The sequence below is a fragment of the Mixophyes fleayi genome, chromosome 4 (assembly GCF_038048845.1).
Source record: "Mixophyes fleayi isolate aMixFle1 chromosome 4, aMixFle1.hap1, whole genome shotgun sequence".
Taxonomy (NCBI): Eukaryota; Metazoa; Chordata; class Amphibia; order Anura; family Limnodynastidae; genus Mixophyes; species Mixophyes fleayi.
The window spans coordinates 295,487,187-295,498,145 of record NC_134405.1 but is presented as its reverse complement, the minus strand read 5'-3'; positions in this window follow the sequence as shown (position 1 = coordinate 295,498,145).

The window sequence follows — 10,959 nt, the reverse complement described above, 5'->3', positions numbered from 1 at the left end:
ACAGATCACCATAGCCTCACTATAGATGTTTTCCTCATTGTTTGACCATATTAAACAATATGTGCAATTAAAATGACTAAAGTGGTGTCATCAGAGATGCATATATTGTACTATTATCTTAAAGATGCATTGACACCTATTACCAACCTGATCCTTCTCCCTGGGTGCTACTCCTTGAGGACATTTCACACGGCTCTGCGTGATTCGTCTCACAATCCTATATAAAAACCAGGCGCAATGGAGGGGGGAAGGTTGAGTGTGAGGCAGGGCCTGACTAAAGGTTCAGGTCGCCTTAGACTAACATGCTCGTAGTGCCCTGGCGCCTTCCATGCCAGGCTTATATGTGAACCTGTCGTGGTATGTAAAAATGAACATGTTCTTGATTTAAAATCTGTCTTCCTTCAGCGCAAGCCCACCCCAATTTTTATGTTCCTTTGTTTTCAAAACTCAGCTCTACTTGGCTTTTTGAAAGGATCCCGGCAATCTTTGTCACTCACTTTGTTTTCATTAAAATCAGAACTATATAGCAGAACAGAGGCATGAACAAACGTACTGAGGGTGAAGCTGTGAAGGGGGCTGTCACATCTGCACCTGTCACCAACTTTGTCTCTCCTACTCGCTTATCCTCCAACGTCTGCCCAAGGATGACTCCTTGTCTTCAGCCTTTACAATGGGAATACATCACGATTAAAAGCTTTTCTTTCAAGTTTTCTTTCCCTTTGCAGAACAATTATTACCTTATATGTTAAAATTAATTTCAGTTTATACCTCTCCCTGTCACAATTTTGCTCCCCAAAAGTGCTTACACCCCCCAAAAGCCTTGTGCCCTATGCTGCAGCCTAGTCAGCCTATTAGATAATCAGGGCTTGGTGGGAGGACACAATCACAAAGAACAAGGTTTCTGATTTGTCCTGCCCCTCACATCCCCATCCACAGCCATTTTTAGGTGGCAAATTTAAATGTTCTGTTACTAATGTGGCAATGCTTAAGTTTGGTTCTGCAAAAATCTATCTAATAAAATATCATTTGACCAAAAGTTAAAAATAGCTCATTCATTTGTGCTCTGCCACCCACTTTTAGCTCACTCAATTAACAGGTTTGTTTATTCACCATTTTGTTTTTTTTTGTGCTGCGACTGTCACAAGATATTAAGTAATGCATACTGATCTCCATAATCCACCCATTTCTGTGCGCAAAGAAGCAATCTTTGTCATATAACCAGTTGCAACTATGGCAAACAAGCACAATGACATAAAACCTGCCCACCTTGTTGTGTCAGATTGGTAAACTATTAGTCTTCCTTTGTGAACATTTGTTTCTTAGAAAAAAATAGACTTAACAACTAATTTTGTTAAAATCAGTCTCTTTCTAACTATTTGCATTAGCAATTTCAATACCAGGGACGCCAGTACCAAGCATCCAATGTAGAGGACTGCTGTCACCTTCAAATGCAGTTTCTATCAGAGACACACTTCCAAGGAGTGTATCCAACCAATTAAAAAAGTTAAACAGGGGTTTCTATCTATAAAACCGACGGTTTGGGTGCACTAAATATAGTTACATATATATATATATATATATATATATATATATATATATATATATATGTATCTATCTACAGTATATATATATATATATATATATATATATATATATATATATATATATATATATATTATATATATATATATATATATATATATATATATATATATACACAAGTTAACCCGTGCATGATACTCATGCATTCTAGTAAAATCAAGCTACTTAAGGTGTTAAAAAGGTTCTTGTCATGCATTTGGGCCATAGCCCAGGCCTCCTCAGGGGAAGAGCGCTACTTCCCGACGTAAGCGCCCTTTTTTAATGTGCTTTTGTCCACATGTCACCACCTCATCATTTTTCTCCATCACCTCATCCTTCATCTTTATCGCCACATCTATCCAGATGTCTATCCAGACACAGGGATCTCTCTCAGCGGTCCTGAGTATCACACTCCTCTTACTCTGTCACCCCCGGCAACCACCAACCACTCCCAACTGTCACTTCTCCTTAAAGAAATATATATATATTTTTTTTAAATCTTTATAAACACTTTTAACAATTAACAAATTAAATTAACAAATTAAAAACATCTTAGTATACCAAATTTCAGCCCTTTCTGATTTTTTTTTCCCACACACACTAAGAATTTAGTAGGTCAGTGTATAACTCCGCCCAGCAGGTGGCGCTGCAGTTTGGTTTTATTTTTTCCACACACACACAGACTAACACACACCACTAGGCATATATATATATATATATATATATATATATATATATAGATCAAGAAACAATAAACACTATGGGACGGATTCTTTAAGAACAGTAAGGCAACAGAATAAGTACGTTTTCTCCTGGACAAAACCATGTTACAATGCAAGGGGTGCATATTAGTTTATTATTTTGCACATAAGTTAAATACTTGCTCTTTTTTCATGTAACACACAATTTCTTAATAGTTTTATTTTTACATTGAAATTTTAAGTTGATCAAGGACATGCCCTTCCCCAACTATAAATCTGTCCCCACATTTTAAATTTACCTAATCCTCCAATGCAACATTGTTTTGTCAAGGTAGACATTTACTCATTTTTTTTGCTTTACTTTCCTTAATGAATCATACCCTATATTACATTCTCTATTTTCTGGTCCATAATGTGCCAAGGGATTCTCTTGCTATCTTTTTGATTCTGGGTTTGGTTGTAATTTGTTTTGTTTGAAGTGATAAACTATGTGTATTCATTTTATGGCTATTTTTGTGGCATAGTGTGGTACGTGTTGGTAACTAATAATCGGAAGATTGTGACTATATGTGTCAGGTTCTGTCCATTTTTTGTACATTCTTTGGTATTGGTGGGGGTTGTGTAGTACATAAAATAGATAGTGATTATATAGATAGTTTTGAGGGGGAGGGTTTGTATCGGAGGGCCTGCAATTGTTGATAAATTAAGAGTGGTCATGAACGGACATCTGTTCTTTTAATATGTCTTGGTGCACCTAGTATTGTTTTTTTGTGTATATGTTTTTTGTAATCATCACAGCCTTCTGCCCTTTTTTCTTTTTAGCTTTTTTATCATTGTCTTGTTCTTAGTTGCTGTTGGTTCAAATGTGTTGTTAAGTTCTTTTTGTTGGTGAATTGTTTTTTTTACTTCTGCTAGTATGGTTTTATAGTGTGCTAATGGTAGTCTTATTAGAGCTGTTAAACACTTTTCTAGTTCAGAGAACCAGGCTCCCATAAAGTCTTTGTTATCTGTGTAACATATGGGCACTTTTTGGAGTCTAAGGGCTAGATTTACTAAGCTGCGGGTTTGAAAAAGTGGGGATGTTGCCTATAGCAACCAATCAGATTCTAGCTTTCATTTATTTAGTACCTTCTATAAAATGACAGCAAGAACCTGATTGGTTGCTATAGGCAACATCCCCACTTTTTCAAACCCGCAGCTTAGTAAATCTAGCCCTAAGACTTCTTGGTAATATATTAATTCTATGTTGTTGTTTTTTAACAAGGACTCTTTCTAGTTTTCTCTTAATGTCTTTATCAAATGATGTGGTTTCAAAGGGTTGTGGTTGTTTAACCTGTTCAAGATATGTAAATATTAATAATTAATTTACTCTTTTATTCAATTATTTAATTTCTACCCCCTCCTATAACCTACTCTTTTTTACACATTAAAACTGATTATTCTCCACCTATCAGTTACACTATAATTTATTCACTCGCACTACTAATATAATCCTGTTGCTAATCACAACTACTCATTTATCACACATCCATCTCCTTCCAATTAATCCCTTCCCAATCGCACTCAGCACTTTTTCATATACTGTACTCAAATATATTCCGATTCATCACTGCCATCCTATCACAATCCCCCTTTTTCCCATTACATTTCGGCACAATCTACTGCTACCACATTATCATTTTCCACTTATCGTATTATCCATCCATTATCCCATTCCACTTCCAATAATACTTTTTACCAATAGACGTCTGCTGAATAACAGCTCATATTGGCCTTTACACCTATACACCATCCTCTGGGATCGGACAGTTCTTGCCCAAGCCACACTCATATATAGACCAACATCATTTACGTTAGACCCCCTTCTACCTGCCAGACATAATACATCCAATTTGAAGGAAAACATAACAGGCATCCACAATTACTTTACCCAGTGTCCCCAACACAAACGAGCTATGTATTACCTTGATGCAGCAAAATCAGAAGAGGGAGATAAAATAGGCGCTATTGTAAAAGGCACATAGAGGAAATTGTTTTCAGTAAACAATCTTATTGGGACATTTAACAAAATTAGATAAAAGAAAATGTTCAAAGACAACTAACAATAGTTTAAAATACAAATGTGTTGCTTACTCCATTTTTAAGACAGGACGGTGACTTTCTGTGACCAATCACCTTGATGTATTTTACCTCCATGGTTCATATCTGAACATTTACATTTTCGGTTTTCATACTAGTTTTAATATATAAATGATACCTATGTTTGGATGATGTTTTTTTAAATGGTTGATTTTGCATTGCCTCTAAAATTGCAGGATCAAAGCCAAGACAATAGGCAGGGCCGGATTAACCATAGGGCTAACTGGGCTACAGCCCAGGGACCTAAGGCATCCAGGGGGCCCTTGAAAGTGCTCAGCAGCAGTATTGATTGGTCGGGGGCGGGGGTGCCCCCGGCGCGATCAGTGCTGCTGAGCACTTTCCCTGCAGTACTTCTCCGGCGCGCTGTAGTCTCCTTACTGAGGACATCTCGTGAGTCTCACTCTCACGAGATCTCCTCAGTAAAGAGCGTACAGCGCGCCGGGGAAGGAGGTAAGTGCCAGGGGGGGGGGGGTCAGCTCGGATCACGGAGGGCGGGCAGCTCGGATCACGGGGGGGGGGGGCCTCGCGGGGGAATGGAGGCCCCCTTAGCCCAGGGGCCTCCATTCCCTTAATCCGGCACTGACAATAGGTATTATTTAATAAATAAGTTGAATGCAGAAACAGTTTTTAGTCAGCAGAAAAATGTTTACGATTCAGTTGAAGTTGCACAGTGGCAGATCATGTGAGATTATTTGCTTTGACTACTGATGACTTTATTGCCACTACAAAGTCACTCTGTGTGAACAAGTCTAAAAGCTCATAAGGTCATGCCGGATTTATATGTGTTATCTGGTGCTCTTATGCTGCGTAAGTAAGAGAAATAAAATGCTAACAATCAGATACAGTGCATACCTTAACATCAGATAACAGACTCATTGGTCACCCACTGCTGCTTTGTGGGGAATTTAGATTAAGATACTCTGAAATGTAATGAATACATGTGTAATACATATATATATATATATATACATTATATATACATATATATATACATATATGTATATATATATATATATATATATATATATATATATATATATAGATATATATTTATATATAGATATATATATATATATAGATATATATATATATATATATATATATATATATATATATATATAAATATATGTATACACATACATATATATATATATATACATTATATATACATATATATATACATATATGTATATATATATATATATATATATATATATATAGATATATATTTATATATAGATATATATATATATATATAGATATATATATATATATATATATATATATATATATGTATATATATATATATATATATATATATATATATATATAGATAGATAGATAGATAGATATAGATATATAAATCTATGTATCTATTTATATATATATATATATATATATATATATATATATATATATATACAGAGAGAGAGAGAGAGATAAATATTTGTGATTAAAAATAGTGTGTGTAATTCTGATGTTGTGAATAGGGCGGAGAAGGTGTTGATTTTCAAGGCATAGCATTTAGATCAGTAGGTACTTTGGGGCCTTGGAGAAATCTTTTAAACTCTATTCGCTTCATGGGGAGGCAGAACATAGTAGTAGTAGCCCAAATGTGATCAATCGATTTACATTTTACAACTCTGTTTGCCAGGGATCTTTAATACCTTTACAACCAGAGTTAATTTATACATTATTGATAAGTCGACATTTTTTGTTACATTTAAGTTAAGCTGAAAAATTAGATTGGAAGGGGAGAGCTAGATCGGTTGCTTAGAGGGTCCCATATATCATTTTTGCCTAAGTTCGTTTGAGAATATCCGTAATCTTAAAATGATATAAGGTATAATAAACATTGTGAGTTTCAGGTGATAAAAAGGGGGCATTCCTGGGACAACAGGGACACATTGACAGCTAAGTATACATACTTATGACATAGGAGAAGGGAAAGATATTGGATGTTGTTCCAGAGTGCCATACATGACAACTTTTATAACTGGACATTTGTTCACACCCCTGGTACACCAAATTCAAGATCTGGCCATATGTCGATGACTACTGGTGACACCACATCCTTTTCCTGACAACAGCCACTTTTGACTGCCAAACATTCAGACTGTCTTGAAAATAATTCAGATTGACTATAGTTATGGGGAGGGGGGAGGGGGAACAGCTGTTCAGCCCCTATAACTAGACCTTTCCTTGCTCCTCACAGGTCTTCTTCCACATCCAGATTTGTGGAGATGCATGTCATTGTTTAATGTGTTTTAATTTTGTATATTGATGGTAAATATAGTATATTTCCATATTATAATCTAGCAAAATAGACACACAAACAAACACCCACCTCAACAGACAGACTGACCAAGACTAATATAGAACACAGATTAATTTAAGTTGTTGTATTTAAAGCATATGTCAAGGATAAACTACGTTCCTCTGGAATTTTCCAGCCACCATCATGCTAAGCCCTTATCATATATGCATATATCTGCCAACACTTCTGATTTAGAAGGGACGGTCTGAATTTTGAAACACAAAGTGGGTGACGCTTAAAGTAAAATGTGCAATTTTACAGCCTGTTCTTTCAATTGCCAAAGAATTTTAAAAACAAATTTGACACCATTTGACAAGATATTTCCTTATGCCAAATCGCACACAATCCTCCTACCTTCACCTACATTCTCCAATTTCCACCCTCAATGCATTTTCTCCAGTAACTCTCTGTAATCAGGTTTCCACCCCCAACATTTCACTGAAACTGCTCTCACAAAATGATCAATGATCTACTTACTGCAACATCTAAGAGTAATTTCTCCATACTCATTCTCCTGGAGCTCTTTACTGATTTTTACACTGTTGATCACCCTCTTCTCCTACACACACTTCATCACTTCACTTCAGTGGACTTTGTGAAACAGTTCTGTTCTGGTTCAATTCCTACCTATCGAACCGCTCCTTTACTTTTTATACCTCTGACACATCCTCCCCTCCACTCCACTATCTGCTGGGGTCCCATAAGGCTCTGTTCTGGACCCTTTACTTTTCTCACTGAACACCTCTTCTCTTGGGCAACTAATTCGCTCATTCGGCCTCCAGTACTACATCAATCCCAAATCTATATCTTTTCCCATGACCTCTTCCCTTGTGTAATCAACTGTCTTTCTACTATCTCCACATGGATATCCCAATGTTACCTAAAGCTCAACATGTCCAAAAGATAACTTATTGTCTTTCTTCCTCCATAAGTCCTCATCTCCCCTCAATTCTCACTCACCATCAATGGATGGGGTGTTTTTTTTGGAAGAGCACAGCACCTTTGGATAACTTTGTTGACTTGTTTATGATCTCCTGCAACTCTTACAGACTACTTTTCTTTACATTTCTGGATGCTTCTGTGTTTTCCACCAATATGTTTATATCATCTAGACAGAATTGTTGTATTTTATTACCCATAGATACAACACAAAATTGCTCCATGGGTACAGCTGTATCCAAAGGAGACAATGGGGCTGATCTGGGATATATCCAAGGTGTGCAAAAAAATAATATCTTGTAGAATATAAAGACCTTGCTGAAAAGTCCCAGAGGGAAATAAGATTAAATATCCTCATGCACAATGTGATTGTAACTGTATTATTACTTCACTAACTGACATCATTCCAGGATGGAACACTTTTAAAAAGAGATGTGACACAAATGGAGTAGGGCTTTTTCAATAAGACAAACATATAAAATCAGGTGAGTGCAAAACCTGCTTTATTTCTCTAGAAAAATACACTTAATAAGATCAACAAAGTAAATATTTGTCAATTTACACGAAGGTTGTTTACACACAATGTATGACATTGCATTATGACATCACGCAATTTTAGCGTACACACATTAATATTCACATTAATATCAAGATATGTTATGGAATTATATTTCAATGAACAATATAAATTTGTATTTAGTGTTTTGTACATTCTCATTTTCACAGGCATAAAAGGGATGTTTCACCAATGCTTCAAATTCACAAAAAAATCTACCAAAAAATCTGGACCTTTCACATTTAATCAACATTATTACTGATGCCTCTATGTTGAGTAATCTGAAAACTATGGTTTTACAAACTGGACATATTTGTGTAAATCCGTTGTTCAGTGTTGCACTGAATAGTCAATGCAGGTTTTCAAGGGGCGTTCTCATTAGATTCACTTTTCAACTATTTAATTTCTTTAACCATCATAACATCACCATTTATTTATATAGCGCCACTAATTCCGCAGCGCTGTACAGAGAACTCACTCACATCGGTCCCTGCCCCATTGGAGCTTACAGTCTAAATTCCCTAACATACACACAGACAGACACACAGACAGAGAGAGACTAGGGTCAATTTTTTTTTATAGCACCCAATTAACCTACCAGTATGTTTTTGGAGTGTGGGAGGAAACCGAAGCACCCGGAGGAAACCCACCCAAACACAGGGAGAACATTCAAACTCCACACAGTTTACAAACTCCACATGTTCTGTCTCAATTGCTGGCAACTCCTAATATCAAAAGCATTCTATGTAAAAGACTCACTCAATGAGTTTGAAAATAATATGAACACTGGGTACGGGGAAGGGCTGGCAAATTTTAACCAGGGGGGCAAGTCTCGACTCAGTAGCCCATTTTAAAGGACAAAAATGCAGGTGGCCCAGTGACCCAGCACAAAGTAGCCCACTGTGAGACCAGTCCAGGGAGCAAATGCTCCCCTGCCCCCCAGCCCAGCCTGCCCCTGACTGGGTATTAAAATTTTTGCAAAAGTTTCCATTCGGTAACACATATTCAACTAAACCAATTGTGTAAATGACATCCAAATACCGAAGCAATGAGTTGTGCTTCTTTGTGCTTTCAGTAGACCTTCAACAATTAGTTATGCTTAATGCAAGTCTGTAATACACTTTTCTGATGCTGGGCTGTGGGAGGAAACTGGAGAGCATGGAGGAAACCCACACCATCATAGGGAGAACATACAAACTGCACACAGATGGTCCTCTGGTCGTATCCATGCAATGTTAACCACTGTGCTACCATGCCAACCTAATCTAGACAAACATCTGTTTAAAGAAACACTGTAATCAGGGTCTCTGATGTAATTTACCATTACAAAAAATAAACAGGGTTTCGCCATGACCACTTTTGCCAAGGAGAGAAATTTTAATTTAATTCTTTCTTTATGTGCTATGCTCTCTCTCTGTGAGGTATCTTTCTCCAGATTGCACAGCAGGAGAGCTGTGATATATATAGGTAAAGCCAGCTTGGGACTGAGCCCACTATGCTTACAGCTCACTTTATCTATGTATAAAACTATGATATGCTTGATCCTGGGCAGGCAATGTCTGCTCTTTGCAGCTATCATATCACGGGATAACCCTGATTTTTCTGTTAACTACAAAGGGATCAGAACAACTGGTGACAGCTCCTCTTTAATGCATACTTGCCAACTCTCCCGCATTGTCCGGGAGACTCCCGCATTTTGCGAGAGTCTCCCGGACGAGTGTGGCAATCTCCCTGATAGGAAGGGAGAAAAATTTAGTTTAAACGCCGCGATTCACCCGGAATCGCGGCGTTTAGCCCCGCCCCCACTGTAAAATGACGCGATTTGCGTCATTCCGTCACGGGGGCGGGGCCAAAATGACGCGATTTCGCAGCCCCGCCCCCTGCACGCCCACGTCCCAGCCGGCATCTCCCGGAAAAAAAAAAAAAAATGTTGGCAAGTATGCTTTAATGCAGAGTGTTACTTCCATTGCCATATATATATTCCTGCATAATCATGTATGATTAAAGAGCAGGATTTACATCATTGGGGCCTGTAGCCCTTTAGACTTTAAACCAGGCCTGTCCAACCTGCGGCCCTCCAGGTGTTGTGAAACTACAAGTCCCAGCATGCTTTACCAGTAAACAACCTGTTGATAGCTGGAAGTGCATGCTGGGACTTGTAGTTTCACAACATCTGGAGGGCCGCAGGTTGGACAGGCCTGCTTTAAACCTTCCCCATCCACTAGCCACATTAAATTAGCATAGAATACATAGTGGCTTTGCTGGTTCTGTAACAGTCGGGAATATGGTAACACTACCTACTCCTCAGATAAATCACTTGATTTTTTTTCTCATTCTTTCAGTTCACTTTTCATTGTAAAAACAACTTAAACATTTGACATACTTTTTGTACAGGGAAAATGCTACCCCTCAGCTTCTATGGCCTTTAGGCTTCTTACAACTTTGCTTTGGTTTAAACTGAGCTCTAATATTTATGTATGATGACTTCAGCAAACCAAGTAATGAGTTTTTAGCCTGCAGTGGTAATAGATTACAAACAGTCAGTTCAATTTTTTTTTCACCATTTATAAACTGCCTCTTTTTTTGCATTTTTTGTGTTTTAAAGCCACCAGGGGGTAAATGTATTAAAGTCCGTTTTATTCAACTCACCGGAAATCGGCGAGTTGACAGTTAAAATTTAAAGCGGCGCTGCCTTGTAAAGGTGCCTTTACAAGGCAGCGCCGCAT